Raw genomic sequence first — 17,129 nt, 5'->3', positions numbered from 1 at the left:
GAACAGGAGGTCATGATACCTCTGCCAGGGTCAAGGCTGGTGCCAGGGCATCCTGAAGAACTTTGAAAGGAGAGAAAGAGACTTTGTTTCTATAGTTTTCTTCTCAATGGGGTTCAGTGATTTTCATCCCTTTAGGGCACATCCCTGGTGAGCTACCTTCACCTTGATGGGACAGAAGTGGTTTTCCAGATGCTTGAGTGAGTGCTGGATTGAAGCACACTCCCACTGAGACCTGTTTCTGGTAAATGTTCAAAGTGATAAGCCACCCTGCCAAGTCCATGCTATACAGTGGAAAACACAGCCCTCCTATTTTGAGTCCTGCATCTGCTTTCATTTCTCAGGAAGCCCTGGACGTTTGATTCAATGTGTGAGTATAAGCAAAACAAAGCGTTGCTTAGGGAGGTAGGCCAGGTGGCTCAGTGGGTAGAGTCGCTTGCCCACACAAGCCTGGAGACCTGAAGCCCACATGGTCAAAAGTAGACAGCTTTTACCTAGAGGTTGTCCTCACATGTATGCCATGCCTCAGAGCTGGGGGTGGGGGGGAGAGGGCATTGCAAGAGGAGACTGAGGAGACTTCTCAGCTAACTAAAGCATGTGCCAGGCAAATCTGTGGACTAGCATTCGAATCCCCAGAACCCACTTAAATGTGAGGTAGATGTGTTAACCCTCCTGTAAACCCAGCAGCTGGGAGTGAGATAGAAGACCCTGAAGCAAACTGGCTAGCCAGAGTAGTCATGTCAGCAGGTTCCGGCTTCAACTCAGAGCCTGCTTCAGTGAGCGAGCCAGTAAGAAAGGTACCAGATGTCATCCTCTGGCCTCCACACACATGTTTCTTCCCCAACACACAAACACAAACACACATGCCAAAAAAAAAAAAAAAAAAACTTATTTTAGAATGAAGAGAAGGTTTCTTCGGGTTTTACATAAATTTCTACAAAGCAGGAGAGAAACAACCTACTTCCCTGTGGCTCTATCTTGAATTATTTCCCTCAGGTTTCCTCTAGACGTATCAGATTTTACATTTCACATTAAGGTCTTTGATTCATTTTGAATTGACTTTTGTCCAGGGTGAGAGAGGTGGATCTAGATTCAGTCTTCTGTATATGAGTGTCCAGTTTCCCAAGCACCATTTGTTGAAGGGACAAACAAGAAATTTTAGAAAGAAGACTTGTCTGGGAAAGAAGGAAGAACACAGAAGTGGGTCAGAGTCTAGCTAAGAACTCTGGGAAGGCCTTTTCTTTGAGAGAACTATTGACAGAGCTTAGAGCAAATTAAAGCCCAGCAAATAGTCATGAAGAATTGGCTTGTGAATTTCATTGCTGGGCATCTGGAAGGCACAGAATCATTGCCATTTCATCTCAGAATCATCATCTGTCACTTCTGCTGATGTTTCTGTCTTGTCACAAGTGCTGGAGAGTGAGCTAGCAGGTCTCAAATTGCCTTGCAATCTGTTTGCAGCCAAGAGAAAATAATCTAGATGGTAAGTTTTGCCACAGTGATTCCTTCCATGGGGACAGAGTGCATTCCTCAGGTTACAGCCCTTTCCTTAGTGGAATTTGCACTGGGACATTTAAGGTGTGACTCATGAAGCTGGTCCTGGATGCCATTTTGTGAGAAAGTCACAGAAGTAACTTCAGAGGATGTCTGCAAGGTCTGCAGACAGACACAGATGCTCCTGATGCCACCAAGGACATCTTCAACCGGTACAAACTTAATAGTATTATGTGTCTTCAAACCTCCAGGCTGAGCTTTCTGCTTGCTGATCCACCAAGAAGTGATCAAGCCACACAGCAAGCTTCTACCACTATGGACAAGAGGCAGATAGGCCTATATTCCTTCTCTTATTACCCTGGACACTGCCACCTAACCTTCTATACCTTCTCTTACAACCATAGGTAAATCCACTTAAGCCTCCATGCATTCCCATCATGATATCCCTTGGGACTCTGAGCCAAATCAAACCCTTGGGATGTTTCTGCCAGATAGTCTGTCATGGTGATGACAGAAGGAACACATGCAAACAAACATGCACAATCACACGCACACACACACACACACACACACACACACACACACACACACAATCAAAACACTCATGCACAGGTGCATATATACATAAATGCCTACACACACACACACACACAGAGAGAGAGAGAGAGAGAGAGAGAGAGAGAGAGAGAGAGACAGACAGACAGACACAGACACAGACACAGAGAGACAGAGAGACAGAGAGAGAGCAAAGAAGCTTCTTCCCCTCTTTTAGTACTGTAAGAAGTACTAAAATGTAGAAATTACACGTCCAATGAGTTGAAGGGAAACTTTTTCAGAGACCTCATCAGGATGTTGTTCCTCAATTTGTGTGTGAGTCACCACAGGATGTGTCACGATTACTAGGACATATACCCTGCCCATTGCAGAAACCAAATCCCATAGAAGAAAGCCTCATCAGCACCCCATCCCTGCACTGTTGTGATGCTGGCACATGATGGACCCTCAGTAAACACATATTGAATGGATGAATCAAAAAGTCCACATACACACCTGCAGATGCTCAGCTGGTACCTAGTTCTAGTTGCACAAGCTATGAAGCATGCTGGGTGGTCTTGAGCTTTTTTGGATATTTTAGTTCAGGAATATGAGGTTATGAAAGACAGTGGAGCCCATACTCAGCCTCCTCTATTTATATACTTTTAGCTCCTAGTCCGACTTAATATTTCTGTATTTTTGCCCTTAATCACTGAGGGACTTTGACTATCGTGCTTCATGTGCGTGCTATGTGTGGGAGCCCAGAACAGTTGTCATTAATCATTTCCTGTTAGAATTATCACTAGCCAGCTCCTCTTGTGTTTCCTCTGGAATGTCACAGGTGCTGAAATACAGCCTGGCAGGCTCTGCCACCCATAGACAGGTTCCATCCATGACACAAGTCTCTGATCTAAGATGGAGCTTGTGGTGAAGACTTGGCCAGCTGCTGTGACACCAAGTCAGGCTTCCTGTCTGTTGTGATTTGAAGATGAGATGTCACCTATAGCCTCGAATGCTTGAGCTCATGATTCCCGCAGTCAGTGTTGTTTGGGAATGAACCTCTAGAATGTGCAGTCTCACTGGAGAAAATGGCTTTGAGTCCACTCCTACTTCTTGTTCACTTTGTTTCCTGAGTGCAGATGTAATGTGACCAGCCAGCATCCTGATCCCACACCCATGCCCTGGTTGCTGCCATACCGCCGTGATGGACCTTATCCTTCTGGAATGACATTTGCCAGAATGTCAAAAGTACTAAATCAAAATCCCCTTTCTCTCTTAAGTTAATTTCGTCATATTTTATCACAGCAATAGGAAAGTAAACAAGACAGCACTATGTTCTTCCCCACAGCTGTTTGACACCTTCCTAGTGCATGAAATAAAAAGATCTGCTGAGACTGTTCCGAGATGACATTTGCTTTCTAAGGAAATGGAGAGACAAAGAGGCACCAAGCACCTCTTTCCCCTGTTTATAAGCAAGATGGCTAACTGCACATTCAGGACAAGCTATGACAAACATTACCTCTGTTTAAGCCTGGGTAATCAGGTTTTCTCCACATGCAGCTGGAGGTAGGCATGTCCCATGTTGCAGTCTTCTGCCTCAGCAGCTAGCCTTTCTCCACAGACCAGTTGACAGAAACAAGGGAGCCAGTGTGAGTTGTTCTTATTGGTTTCAGAAATACAGAGGAAACTAAAGAACCTAAATCAGTAGAGGCTGTGGCCTTGACAGTTGAGCTATGGAGTCCAGGGCTACTCTGGGGGGAGAACAACACAGAGAGATGCCAGTACTCACAACATAAGGGAAACAGCAGTCAGCCCTCCATGATACAGTGTGTTCCTGGCTCACCTCCACACACATTATGCAAGCATGTGTTTTTCTTTTGGGTAGTGAAGTGTTTGATAGAAAAAAATGAATGTTCCAGATATTGTTTTCTTTTTCTTTCTTTTTTTTAAATGGTTTTTAGAAGCAGGATTTCTCTGTGTAACAGCTCTAGTTGTCCTGGAAGTCACTCTATAGACCAGGCTGGCCTCAAGCTCACAGAGATCCACCTGCCTCTGCCTCCCAAGTGCTGGGATTAAAGGTGTGTGCCACCACTGCCCTATGCGCAAGGACAGGCGTAATGGTCAATATGCACATCTGTGTGGACACGTGTTGCATGGCTTCCACCAATTGCTCATCTCTTCACTACATGGGTCAGAAGGGGGGCATGTGGCATTGCTCTGAGCTTTCCTGGTCCAGAAGAACACACTTCATATTCAATATTCCTGACCAATGTCTTCCTCAGAGGAACATTTGTCATTTTCTCCCTGTGGCCTTTAAAGTGCATTGCTGTACAAAGGTCAAGGCTATAAGAACCAGGAGAAGACAGACTTCTTTTCTTTCCCTGTCTCTGCTCTTTACCTCCAACACTTATGTCTGCACTTTGTATAGCAGAGAAAATGGAGGTGGGAAGCATCCTCTCAAAGTATTTCAAGGCAAGAAAAGGGAACATTGAAGAGGAAATTTTCCGAATTATTTTCCTTAGAATGTAGTTACCCTAACTAAGTAAATTCTTCCAGTGGGCTCCACAGGCCTGATCCCAGGTCTGATACACATGTGCATTGCATCTTTCCAGGAATTGCACCACTTGCTTCCCATCAAGTCACCCATTTAACCACATATGCAAGGAAAGGCCTTAGATGATGATGATGATGATGATGATGATGATGATGATGATGATGATGATAATAATAATAATAATAATAATAGCCACGGACTAATGATTAAAAGTCATTGCTCACCTGTGGCAAAATCTGAGCCCTTTCCTTTGGAATATAATGATGTGAGTGGAAGAAAACAGTTTAGAATGAAAAACAATTGAGATTCAGAAAATGGACAGTCAGAACAGTTCAAGCATGACTGAGACAGAAGTGTGGCAGGAAGCTGGAAGTGGTAGTCCAACCGACCATGGCCATCTTTAAGCACATGACTTAGCATGTGCACCAAAGAAAGGTTGCTGGTAGACCTCTGCAGAAGATTTAGGAGCCTGACAGTTTATTCCAGAACCTTCTTCTAACCACTTTGGGTCCCCTTTCAGAACTAAGGGCTTAAGGGACACAGGACTGATCAAGCCATTTATTTTTAATTTCTCACAATCTTGCTTGAAATTAGCTAAAAATTAAGTTAATGGAGAATTTTTAAACTCTTTCCAGAACAATCAAAGGTAATGAATGTAAAGGTTTCGCACTTTGTGTAATATGTATGTGTTATTTAATTATATAATGCATATTATGTATCGTATATGTAATTCACATTATATTGCATAATATATATTACAAATAAATGTTCCAAGAATAACTAAGTGCTAAGTGATGTCTATATCTGTGAGATTTTGAATTGACAAATCAATTAAAATGAAGTGATATCAAAATGCAGTAACATCAAAATGTCTCTGGCATACCCAGTTCGGTACCTGGAGCCAAGGGCTGTCTTTGGGAGCTGTAATCAGCATTGCATTTGAGTACTGTCTCAGTTTGGTATTGGTTGATGACTTTTCCAGTTCATAGAAACAAACGATGCTGTTCCCCTTTGACAATGTGACAACTATAAGATCGGCAACCTAGAACACAGGTTGGCAAGCTCTTACTGGGTAGATACTTGGCTCATAAGTTGTACTGCTAGGTGATAAAAATCAGGGCTGTTTGTTTGTTTGTTTGGCACTTCTTTTGAAGCCCATATAACTCTAAGCCACTCTATATAACTAGAAAAGCTGTGGGAAATCAAACCCTAATCCCAGCATGTTTTCCTTGTTCATTTAAGCCTTTTGTATGCACGTGGGAGCCAGAGAGAGCTGCTAGGGCTTAAGCTTCAATTGGCATGTCACACACGCCCTCTGAGAAGTGGCTGGCATGTTTGTGTGTAAGTTAAAGCATACATTTATGCTAAGGATTTTCTTTCTTTCCCCTTGTATGCCTGTGTGTCTGCTTTAAAAGCGAGTCTGTCTTAAGATGGGAGCTCATTCATGTTGAAGCTCAAATTGTTTGATTTGCTGCCCTGTAGAAAGTACCTGTGGATGCTGGTTTTCTAGTTTAGCTGACAAAGGAAAAACATGTTCTAAGCCCTAATTCAATAGCATCAACACCAGTTCCTAAGTCAATAGAACTTACCAAAGCTATTTACTTAGGACTATGGGAGTCAAAGTTAACCTCTAGAGAGTGGGGTGGTGGATTGCTTGATGGACTTGGGGTTTTTGTTTTTATTTTTTTGCTTTTTGTTTTGTTGGCTTTTTGCTGTTTGTTTTTTTGTCAAGAAGCATCATCAGATGAACCTTCTAAATGGAAATTATAGTATCTCATTTTCCCCCATAGCTATTACCCAGCAATACTTATATCAGCAGATAGGATTATATTGTAAAGAATTCATTAAAAGACTAAATTCAAATGAGCTCACAGAAAGTCCATATATATGTTGCGGGGGGGGGGGTGTTTCTTAAAAGGTGACAGTTTGTGGAGTGAAAGGTATCTGCCAGCTTTTGATGAATAAGAAACGCCCCAATCACTTGTTGCTAAAACCCCTGGGCAGCCAACTTGTAGTTCTACAAGCCTGTAACTGGAGTAACTTGGATGGAGAATTCTGACTGATTGTAGTCAGTCAGCTCATCTGTGGGGAAGCTGGCCAGACCAGGCCCTGGGGCTGCAGACTCTCCCATGGGTTCTGTGCCTATATCTCCTTCAGACACAGTTTCACTCTTTTCGTTTCATTTTTCCTCTCTCCTCTCCATTCCTTTCAGATACTTCTTTTTCTGGAGCACATTAGAACATCCTAAGGTCAACATGTTACAGGACTCCTGGATTTTCTTGAGACCAGGAGTAGAGAAAGCCAGCATTTCTCCTGAAATAGGTTTAACAGGCTTGAGGGTTGTTGTAATTGTTTCTTTGTGGCCATTAGTCCCAGATGCCTTCAGGAAGGAGCTACCCTCCAAACAGAACTAATTTATTAATTAATTAGATAGTCAGATGATTAAATATTGATGGCTAAATGCATTAGCATTTTTATTGAATTCATTGCTTTTTATTTCTATTCCGTTTCCTGTATGTATCTGATGAGCTAATCCCCAACAATGCTGTCCTTGGAAACTTCCTTCTGTGGCTGATGTGGGACACCACTCATAACTCTGCCCCTGCAGGGTGCACCCTGCCTATCTCTTCCCTGTTCATCAGGAAGCTTGGAGTGACTGATGGCTGCTTTCATCCACACAGGATGTTTTGACCCAACTGTTTGGATAAGGCTGCAACATGAAGTGTTCTGGCATTGGGAGGGGACATGGCCCAGGGGCCAAGGTTCAAGAGCATCATTCTTCTCTCATTCAACAATAAATTTCACAGTCTGGGTTGTGCATCCAAAAGGAACCTATGAAGACCAAATTTGAGTCTGACTCCTACCCTTGTGGAGCTGTCTTTACATTTGTCAAAGAACTGTTCAAACAGGCCTGTTTTCCAACTCTTAACAGTACCCTGAGGAGACAGCAATGGGAACAGGTGTTTAGAGGAAGGGGAAGTTTAAGGCTGTCATGGAAAGAATAGGTTGGTGAGGTTTGGGGAGCACACACTGGACAATCAGATGGTACCAGGAGGTAGCTTGGAATTTCCCCCAAGAAGGCTCAGCTGCTGAGATGTAGACCTTGCTTGGATAATTAGGTGTGTCCAGAGATAAAGTGATATTAGTTGAGTCTGATGAGATTACCAGTGTGAAACAAAGTCTGAAGCTTGGGCAAAAGGTTCTGAAAGGAGTGAAGAAGTCAAGTCCAAAGACCCAGGTGAAGAGCTGATGTGGCTTCCTGCCTTCCAGAACACATGAGCCAGCAACCTTGACCATGAAAAGGAGAGGGAAGTCCTCAGTTATCATATGTCCTGTCTGAAAGTAGCTCAGTGCCACACACCCGGTGACAATGTCTAAAACTTATCAATAATGGGTAACAAGCCAAGTGACACCCCTGGCACCCTTAGTTTTTCCCACTAATTTATTATTGTTCTCTTTGAAGTCTACTTTGTTCAAACTTAGCTTTTCCAAGCATAACAAAGACATCTAATTAGAAGGCAAAGTGCAATGGAAAGGTCCGACAGTGACAGAAACTTCAGCTTTGGGCATTTTATAAAGACAGTTAAGGCAGAAAACTCAGCTCTGTGAGCCATGTGCTTTTCATGAAGAAAAAAATCCACACAACACAGAGAAGAGTGGACTCCTCATTCACACTTGTTCACTGGATGCTTGTGTGACCCATGAAAAAAGTCTAGGCCAGGGCTGTGGAATGAACTCTTCCATCAGTGGGAATCCAGAGACAATTCAGATAAGTCCCACCCTCTCCAGCCTTAACCACTGCCTACAAGTCCATATGGGAGCTCTCTAAATGGCAAGTGCCCAGCCCCATTCAGTTTCTTGCATTCTATACCCCGATCCGAGTTGCCCAGGGCTTAGGGGCTTAAGACCAGACACCAAAAGGCTGTAATCTGACTAAGCTTCCAAAGTTCAAATCTCACCCTAAGGTTTTTAAATGTCACCCTTGTGACAGCTCTGAGATTCGGTTTCCTCACAGTAGAAATGAGATTGATCAAGTACAGCTTTGATATAGGTAAAAGCTAAGTAAATCACCAGTGGTTAGTGACAAGATTCAAATCCTAAATCGCTAAGCACACTTCTAAGACATTGATTTCCTCTCATCCCATGGCACACTTCTGTATAAATTATATTTGATGCCACCTATTTGTGTGTATGTGTGTACACCAGTCTATTTCTGAAAGTTCTATTGCATATCCTACACATCAAATGGCTAAGTGTACAGTATCTAGAACCTGTCCCTATCCAGAAATCTGGTATGAAATGCAGTTTAAGAGAGTTTCTCAGCATATCCTGTCAATAAAAAGTACACGAGACTGTGTTCCTGGGACATGAACAGTATGTATATGAATGCAACCTCATCCTAATGCTTTTTTATATTATCAATAAAAATAGACATTTAAATTATAAGTAGAAATGAATAAAACCATAAACATTTTGATCTTCTCTCTACTAAATAAAAACTAGTGTGTTCCCTAAAATCTATTTTCTGTAAGAATTACGGTGTGGGGGAAAGAATTATGTTGGGAATTACGGTGTGTTGGGAAGGAGGCTATAAAAGAGCCAGGTTTGTTCATTTTGTTATCTGGGTCACTTGGTGGCTTCTGTCAGGAATCCTTTAAGTCACGTAGGCTTTTGGGCCAGTTTAGCGGAACTCAAGTTTGACAGCAATGTGACATAAAGTGAATAGAGGAGCAGGAGGGAGACTTGCTGTGGTCGCAGAGCAGGAGAAACAAGGTCCCCTTGGATCTTTTGACTTGTCCAAACTGCATATAGCTTACCATACAACTTAGAAACCAAAAGAGAATAGAAAGTCAGTGTCTGTGCTTGTGAATATTAAAAACCAGTAAATTTGATCATTAGCAAAGGTTAATGGTTTTCCTCCTAAACTGACAATATTTGGGATGCTTCACTTTTTTGATTCTTGTGTTTACACATTAGTGCATCCTCAACTTAAGCAAGCATCGAGGCCAGTCACAGAACTGGTCAAAGCAAAGTCTGCCACTTGCCTTCCCTTCCCAGGGTGGCCAGGGTGGCCAGTCTGAGATGCTACTCAGCAACTTGCATTCACAGCAGGTTTCCAGGGTGACATTCAGGCTGCTGTCCCTGGGGACAAGTGTATGGACACTGCTGAAAATTTCATCCTGCAGACTCCTTGAGTTACATTTTCTTCTAGATCTTTGGTTTATATGACACAGATCTCAAGACTGGTATCACCAAGAGCTGACATCCTCCTAATACTCCATCATAGTGTCTTTTCATGTCCCACACCTCCCCCAGTCACTGCCCTTCCCTTCCAGGAGTGGAAGCGGAAAAGGCCAAGAGGACAGAGGAAGGATGGAGCAGGCTCTTGGTGGCTTCAGCTGACAATCTGCACTACCTGGTAAATTCATGTCCTCAGCATGTTCCCAGGGTGAATTAATTGTCTTCCTTTTCCTTTCCTTTGCGTGAAGCCATGCAGAACTGTCCCTCCCTTTTGAGCAAGGCCTCATAGCCAGCACTTTCTGAGGACTGCTAGCAGATGACAGTTGCATGAGATGATAGTGTAGTCAGGAATTCGGGGTGGGGCATTGTCACTTGGGAAATACTGGGGTCAGTTTCAGTTCAGCCTCCTACCTACAGAGTTATGCCCAGGACATAAGTAAACTTGGCCCATGTGGGATAGACAGGTCTGCAGCTTGTCTTTGAGGCAATAGTCAGAATGTATTTTCCCTCCTGTCTGGAATCCAGTAATTAATGTCCTCACAAGAGATATTTTAAAATGAAAAGTCTCAAAAATTCTACAAAGAAAAAAATAAATCCAGACCAAATCTTAAAAGAAAAAGTTACATGTGTCTGTGTCTGCAATTGAGAGTCATTGTTTTTGTTAACTAATGCCAAGTAACAAAACTATACTCAAACATAATGACTTAAACTACCAGCATTTTGTTTATTTATTCATGTCTGTAATTTTCTTGGTTCTTGGTAGGGATTTTCTGTGTGTGGGATCTGTGAGGGTGGTTAAGCTCTGAAAGGGAAACCCAGTTCTGAACTGACTCCGCCAACCCCTGACTTGTCTGTGCTGGAGTCTTTGGCTGTGATCTTGATCTTTCTTTCTTGTCTCTCCACATAGTATGCTGGGCTTCTAAGAACAGCATGAGCCTGAGCCTACAAGATGCCTAGCTATGCCAGATTGTAAAAGCAGGAAGAACAGAGGTCCTCTAAGGTTTTAGTGTGGCACTTCCCAGCATCAGTCCAGTCATATTCTGTGGTTCTGTGAGTAAAGGGACAGTCTACACTCAACAGGAGGGTCCACTCAAGGCCATGAGCACAAGAAGCCATGAGTCTCTGGGGTACACCAAACTCATGGTTGACCCAGTCATGGGATGTTGGATTTTCTGTTTCTACTGGTTCACTGTTCTCTGTATCCCATGCCACAATCTCTCTAGGTAAACAAATTGGGGTTGGCTGTAAGTCTCAGGACTTACAAGGGGAAAGGAGCCTTGACATTGCTGAAGAAAGAGTTGCTGGGGAAGGAGGACAGGTCTGTATTGAGAAGACAACTCTCTTTAACTCCCTGCCTTAGAAGCAATCTTAATCTCTGCCCAAGTCGTGCCAGGTGTTTTGTGAAGGAGCTGTGTAGCTGGTTATTGGAGAACTTGTAGAAGACACCCTGCCTCTTTTTTTTCTTACTGTATGCATAGTACCAAAAACAGTGCCTGGCGCCTAGGTAGCTCTATACTGGATAGATGAGTAGAAAAAAATCACATCAGAGAATATGTATGAGGTACGACTTCCCGGTCACCAGCCATGCTGTAGCACCTTGCAGGGTTGGCTTCTCTTCCACAGAGCAGGACTGTATGCCTCTTCATGATATGGCGCACTCCCTTGCCAGTCCCCATGGTGTCATTATTCTGAGGTATCAGTCAACACCAATCACAGGTTTCTGTAGCACTTCCAGCACTTTTATTTGGTGAGTTAGGCTTTGTGTTCTTGTTTTCAAACGTTGTGGTGGAAGAAACATGAGTTTGGCTTTATCAAACGCCTCCATTATAAGGAGCAAGTCTTCTTGCAAGCTTTCTCTCTCCTCACCTTTCCCCCATATCACTCATTCACATCACTCTCAATCTGTATTTTATTATCTGTTTCTCTTCTACACTTACCCCTTGAAAACATGTCCTTGCAGCTTAGGCATCTTGCCTGTGACCATTCTCCTACTGATTTGCTCTTTTAATCAGTTATTGACTGATGAAAAATAATCCAATTTTTCTAATGAACTTCATGTGCTCGAATCTGCTCTGGTCATTAGTGGCTGCCATGTGTGGAACATGTATGTCCAGCCTGTCTCTTATCAATCAGCCTAGTTCACACATGTGTGGAGGTCATTTACTTCTCAGTGTGTGGTGGTCATTCTGCCAGTCTGAAAGCTTTATGAGTTTTCAAATGAGGCTGAGAAATTACCGTAAAGAGTCATTTATTTCTAAATTCTACCACTTGCTATTTTGCACTTGCCTCTCTTTATCTAGTGAGTCTGTCTTCAGCATTGCTTCTCTGGTTTGTGTAGATTTAGCCTGCTCCTGTATGTATGGAACTTAATGTTTTGTTTGTCTTTTCCAGTCTTTCCTTCTACTTCCAGTCCCATGACTCTAGCACTAATTCTAATTGTTCTTAATGATAAAAACTCATAGTCAGATATTGGGGCTAAAGCTGAAGATCAGAGAAACATTGGTCAGCCACTAGTGAGTTCTCACCTCTACCGTTGCTCGGACCAAAAGGGTGATCCTATCTCCAGACTGCATCTGTCTCCACCAAATCTCAGACTGCACTGTCTCCTTCCACCTTATATTTCTCTTTAGTGCTGGGATTAAAGGCATGCGATTCCAAGTGCTGAGATCACCTTTTTGTGAGCTGTTTCTCTTTTAGACTGGATCAATTTCGTGTAGCTCAGGGTATTCTTGAATTAACAGAGATCTGTCTGCCTCTGTCTTCTGAGTGCTGGGACTAAATATGTGTGCCAACCACCGCCTGGCCTCTATGGCTTACTAGTGTGGTTGCTGGGATTAAAGGTGTGGCCACCACTACTTGGTCTCTGTGGCTAACTTGTGTAACTAACTTTGCACTCTGGTCTTCAGGTACACTTTATTAAGTCACAAGCAAAATATCAACACTAACCCCAATATCTGACTCTGAGTTTTTATTATCAAGAACAATTAGAATTAGTGCTACACACATCTCACAAACACACTGCTCATTATTCTCAAGTCTGACCCATGTAACATGAGAAGACAAGCATTTCAGTCACCTACTTGTAAGCAGTTATAATTCAACTTCACACACCCCCAGTCATAATTTTCTGTAACCACTTAGGGACCACATAACCTCAGGCATTACTTTCCACCTCCCCAGTGGACTCTGTATCGTAGAAGGAATGTCAAACTGGGTGCTGAACAGATTGGATTCTGGGTCATGGCTCATCAGTATCCATCCTGCGGCACTTCACTTTTGCAGGGATTTTTTTCCAATCTATATAACTGGAATGGTGATAATTTTCCCCCTGTTATACATTAAGTATAATATAGAAATAAAGCGAGGCTCTCACACACACCACTGCCTTTTAGAGACAGCCTCAACGTACAATGGCCTTCAGTTTAATCTGTAGACCTTTGATAGTGTAATGCATGTACTTTGGCCATCTCATTCACCTCCTTTGTTGCTGGGCAATGATAAGGCTGGCATGAGCAGGCAGGAAACCTGTCTTGAAAATGACACAGTACTTTACCAACATATCTGTTGCACTCACAGCAGATCACTGTGCCATGCTTCACGTAGCCAGAGTCTCAGTGAAAACTTGTTTAAATCAACTAGTGAATAAATCATGAATGGCTGAAGCAGTGATGGAACTTAACAAAGAAGCCCACTTCAATTTCCTTCCTGAACTGGGTAAAACCAAATGAGGACACCTATAAAAGTCCATTTCCTTCCTGTTTTTTTTTATGATTCCTGTTTTCCCTAGAAACTGGTCCTCTTAGTTTCTGAAACATAACTGGAAGTTTGAATCCCTGGGAGGAAGGAGAGACTGTGGTTAGGGTTGTTCATCTACCAACTGGGGAGATTCAGAATAATTTCAAAAACACTGAGCATTTCCATTTTTCTTACCTCAAAACATCCTTCTTTGGCCAGATAATTGTGAGAGAGGCAGAGAATTTCATGAGGAAAGCTCTGAGACCTTGGGGGTTCTGTCAATAAACTGTGACCTTGTGTGGTTCTGTCCTGCACATGAGAAGTTGAGAGTTTGGGAATTACAGGAAAATAAATCACAGTGCATTGCAACTCGATGTCCCCTATGCTGGGGAGTCACAACTTTCATCAGACTGACAGAATCTGTGTATTTCCTCCTGCCCCTTCCCCCCGAAAAATGTTAGCAATATTTGGTCAAACATTGTAGTCCATAGGAAGAACAATTTCTGAGACAAATACATTTTCCTATTCTTGGAACTGTCTGAACGATAGTAATCTAAGCCTAACTCAAAGACTGACTCGCCGTAAATTTCACAGCACTCAAGTGTGTCATGTGACTCACAGAATTTTCTCATGCTTTTGCACTTAATAATCAGGAAAATCCCCATTAATTTTTGCACGCTTACAAAGAGAGTAACTGGGAAAATCCTGGAGGAGACTGTGGTCTTCGTGGATGCTAAGCCGGGTCAAGCTCCTGAGAGCCTGATTGTCGTTATTTTGTAAAAGTTTAAAAATATTTTTAAAAAGAGGAACAAGATGAGACATGAGGAGAAATACATTAACCATAGTTTATTCCAGGTGGGGGAGGGGGAGAGCTGGGGAGACAGAGAGGAAGGAAAGAGAGAAGTAAGGGAGAGAAAAGAGAACAAAGAGAAGAGGGTGTGAGAGTAGGAGAAGAAAGCATAAGAGAAGAGAGAGTAGAAGAAGAGAGCAAAAGAGAAGAGAGAGAGCACGTAAGTGGGGTGATATGTCTTTTAAAGGGGTCCTTTACACCTGCGTACAGGCTTAGTTCCCATGGAACTCTGGGCTGACCAAGGTACTGCCTGAGTGGATTCTAGCGTAATGCCTGAACCTTTCACCTATGGCATCCTCTCCTCTCTTTAGTCCCCCTTGGGAGTCTGTCTTCTCGTTCCCAAACTTTGTTAATATCCTCTTGGAGTCGCTTATTTATTGTATGCTATGTTAGACAAAGTGAGGAGGGGATGCTCTAAGCTGTGGCAGATATTCCATGCTATAGCAATTAAAGTGTTCGCCACACTCCTGTGGTATAGAAGAGGAACTGGCCTGGTTGCCTCCATGCCTGCCTTTTCAGGGTCTCAGAGGAAACCAAACTGGACTTCCCAGCTGGTTATTATGCTTTAAATAACCTAACAGTTTCATTTAGTCTTTAGCGAGTTTTATCATGGGTAACAGAGTTAAACATGTTTGGAGAACATGGAGGTGACCACACTTAGGAAACAGCCTGAGTGAGGGCTGGCTCCGCGAATAAAAGCATTTACCTCAGAATCATAAGGACAAGGCTTCAAATCCCCAGGTCCCACTTAGAAGCAGACAGATGTGAGAGCCTGCCTGTAATCCCAGCGCTTGCGAACTAACACAGGAACTCTGGATAAGCTAGCTAACTAGAGTAACTAAATCAACAAGCTGCAAGTTCAGTGAGAGACTGTCTCAGTAAATACAAAGCAAACAAGAACGATATCTGACATCCATGTCTGGTTTTCAAATGTGTGCAAATACACACATGCATGCACAGCCATACAAAGATGCACACAAGCATACATGCTTCCTATATACATATACATGCAAAGAGACAAAGAAGTAGCCTGAGGGTTTATGGTGGCAGAGGCCTGTAATCCCAGCACTGGGTAAGTGGAGGCAGGATGATCAGCAGTTCCATGCCACCAGCCTGGGCTGCACTGTAAATCTGTTTCTCAAAAAAGACAACCAACAAAAGCAACTACACACTGAGCCCATGCTTACTGCTGTTGAAGGCTGTAAGACAATCCATTCCTTCTCTTTGATGGTCTTAGAAGTCAGCATTTTGGGTACCTTTCCCCCGCCCACTTCTAGAGTGGCAGCTATGAACTTGTGTGCTCTGTTTCACTTGCATCTGTTGAGTTGTGTTGGGAAAGGTCTGGGACCCCTTTTGTCTCTATAGAACTAAACTATAGATACTATCCCCTATAGATACTGTACCCTGGTGGTAAAGTTTACAGAAACTTGATCTAGCTGGCATCTGGGTAGCACTTAAAGACTTCCTGACATGTGAAAAGAGCACACTGTGTGTGCTTTCCATAGACCTGGCTGCAGAGGGACTGACTATTGGAAGAATCGATAGACATTGTTGTGTGATCAAGCAGAAGTCTGTCTCCCAATGATGGGCCAGCTGTCATGAGAGCGATGATTTTTCTTTTGATCTGTTTGGGTTGTTATTTAAAGACTGAGTGGGTCTCCCCCACCAAGTCTTTCCCTCCACTCTGTTTTTGATAGCAGCTTTCCCTTTGACTAGCCTCTGAGGTAATCTAATACAATCCCCTGTATCTTAACTGCTTTGTCATAGCGGCACAGAAGCTACTTAGGGTTTCCATGGGAATTCCTTTGGTTGGAAGTTTGTTTGTCCCTCCCCACCTGTGCTTGACCTCCACTTCTAGCCACCCATCCTCCACCCATCAGATGATATGTCCCAAACAGCTTTGAGGAGAGCCACTCATAAACCATCATGATGTCCATGAGGAAACATGATCCACACTTGTCAGACTTGAAGATAGTGCAGTGCCTCTCAAGGCTTCATAAGCGACTAAAATGGCTTTAGTCTATGAGTCACAGTTTAGATATTTGTGTCGTATTGTAAGTCTGTGGGCAGGCATCTCTAACACATATAACCTTCATAATTACAGAATAAAGGCCACAAAGGTACTCAGAAACACTTTTTAGCCATGAACTAGAAGATGCTCAATGTTGTCCTTAGAAATTAGTTTTTTTAAAAAACAAAACAAAAAACAGGAAACAGTTTTATTTTCAAGTTGATGCAAAGGAGTTCTAGACTGCTTACTAGATCTGGTGTTGGTGGCCTTTCTTGTCACAATAAGCATGGGTCAGAGAAAAGGACCATCCCTAGCAACCTCCATGATTGACAGATATATTCTGAGCTTTTCAAAGGGAAGCATTTATGGAAAATTTAGAACCTTCTAGTCCAGTTTCTTCATTTCACTGAAAAACTTGAGATCCATAGACTAGAGAACTTAACCTAGGGAAAAAAGAGAGCAAAAGCTAATCTTACAGAAAATTATAAAAGAAAGGGGGGGTATTTAAATGTTTCATTTTAACATGCTTATATCGTATTCACAATAAATATTCTGGCTGTTTTAGTCTATTGAAGGTATTCTACTTTTAGCTGTCCATTTTAGCTGTTCATGCTTACAGGCTACAGTAAGTCATCTCAACACAAGTGCATAACACACACTTTGATCAGAACAAGTAATAGGCATGTCTGTTGCCAAACAAATTTCATTTCTTT

General features: G+C 42.7%; 1 protein-coding gene across 1 annotated transcript in view; it reads left to right on the top strand.

The window, feature by feature from the left end:
• Window positions 1–17,129, top strand: part of Rarb (retinoic acid receptor beta) — a 349,488-nt gene that overhangs the window by 134,664 nt on the left and 197,695 nt on the right. The gene's annotated exons all lie outside the window — the stretch shown is intronic.

The sequence above is a fragment of the Cricetulus griseus genome (assembly GCF_003668045.3).
Source record: "Cricetulus griseus strain 17A/GY chromosome 1 unlocalized genomic scaffold, alternate assembly CriGri-PICRH-1.0 chr1_1, whole genome shotgun sequence".
In the NCBI taxonomy this organism is placed as follows: Eukaryota; Metazoa; Chordata; class Mammalia; order Rodentia; family Cricetidae; genus Cricetulus; species Cricetulus griseus.
This window is presented reverse-complemented; position numbering and strand designations above follow the sequence as displayed.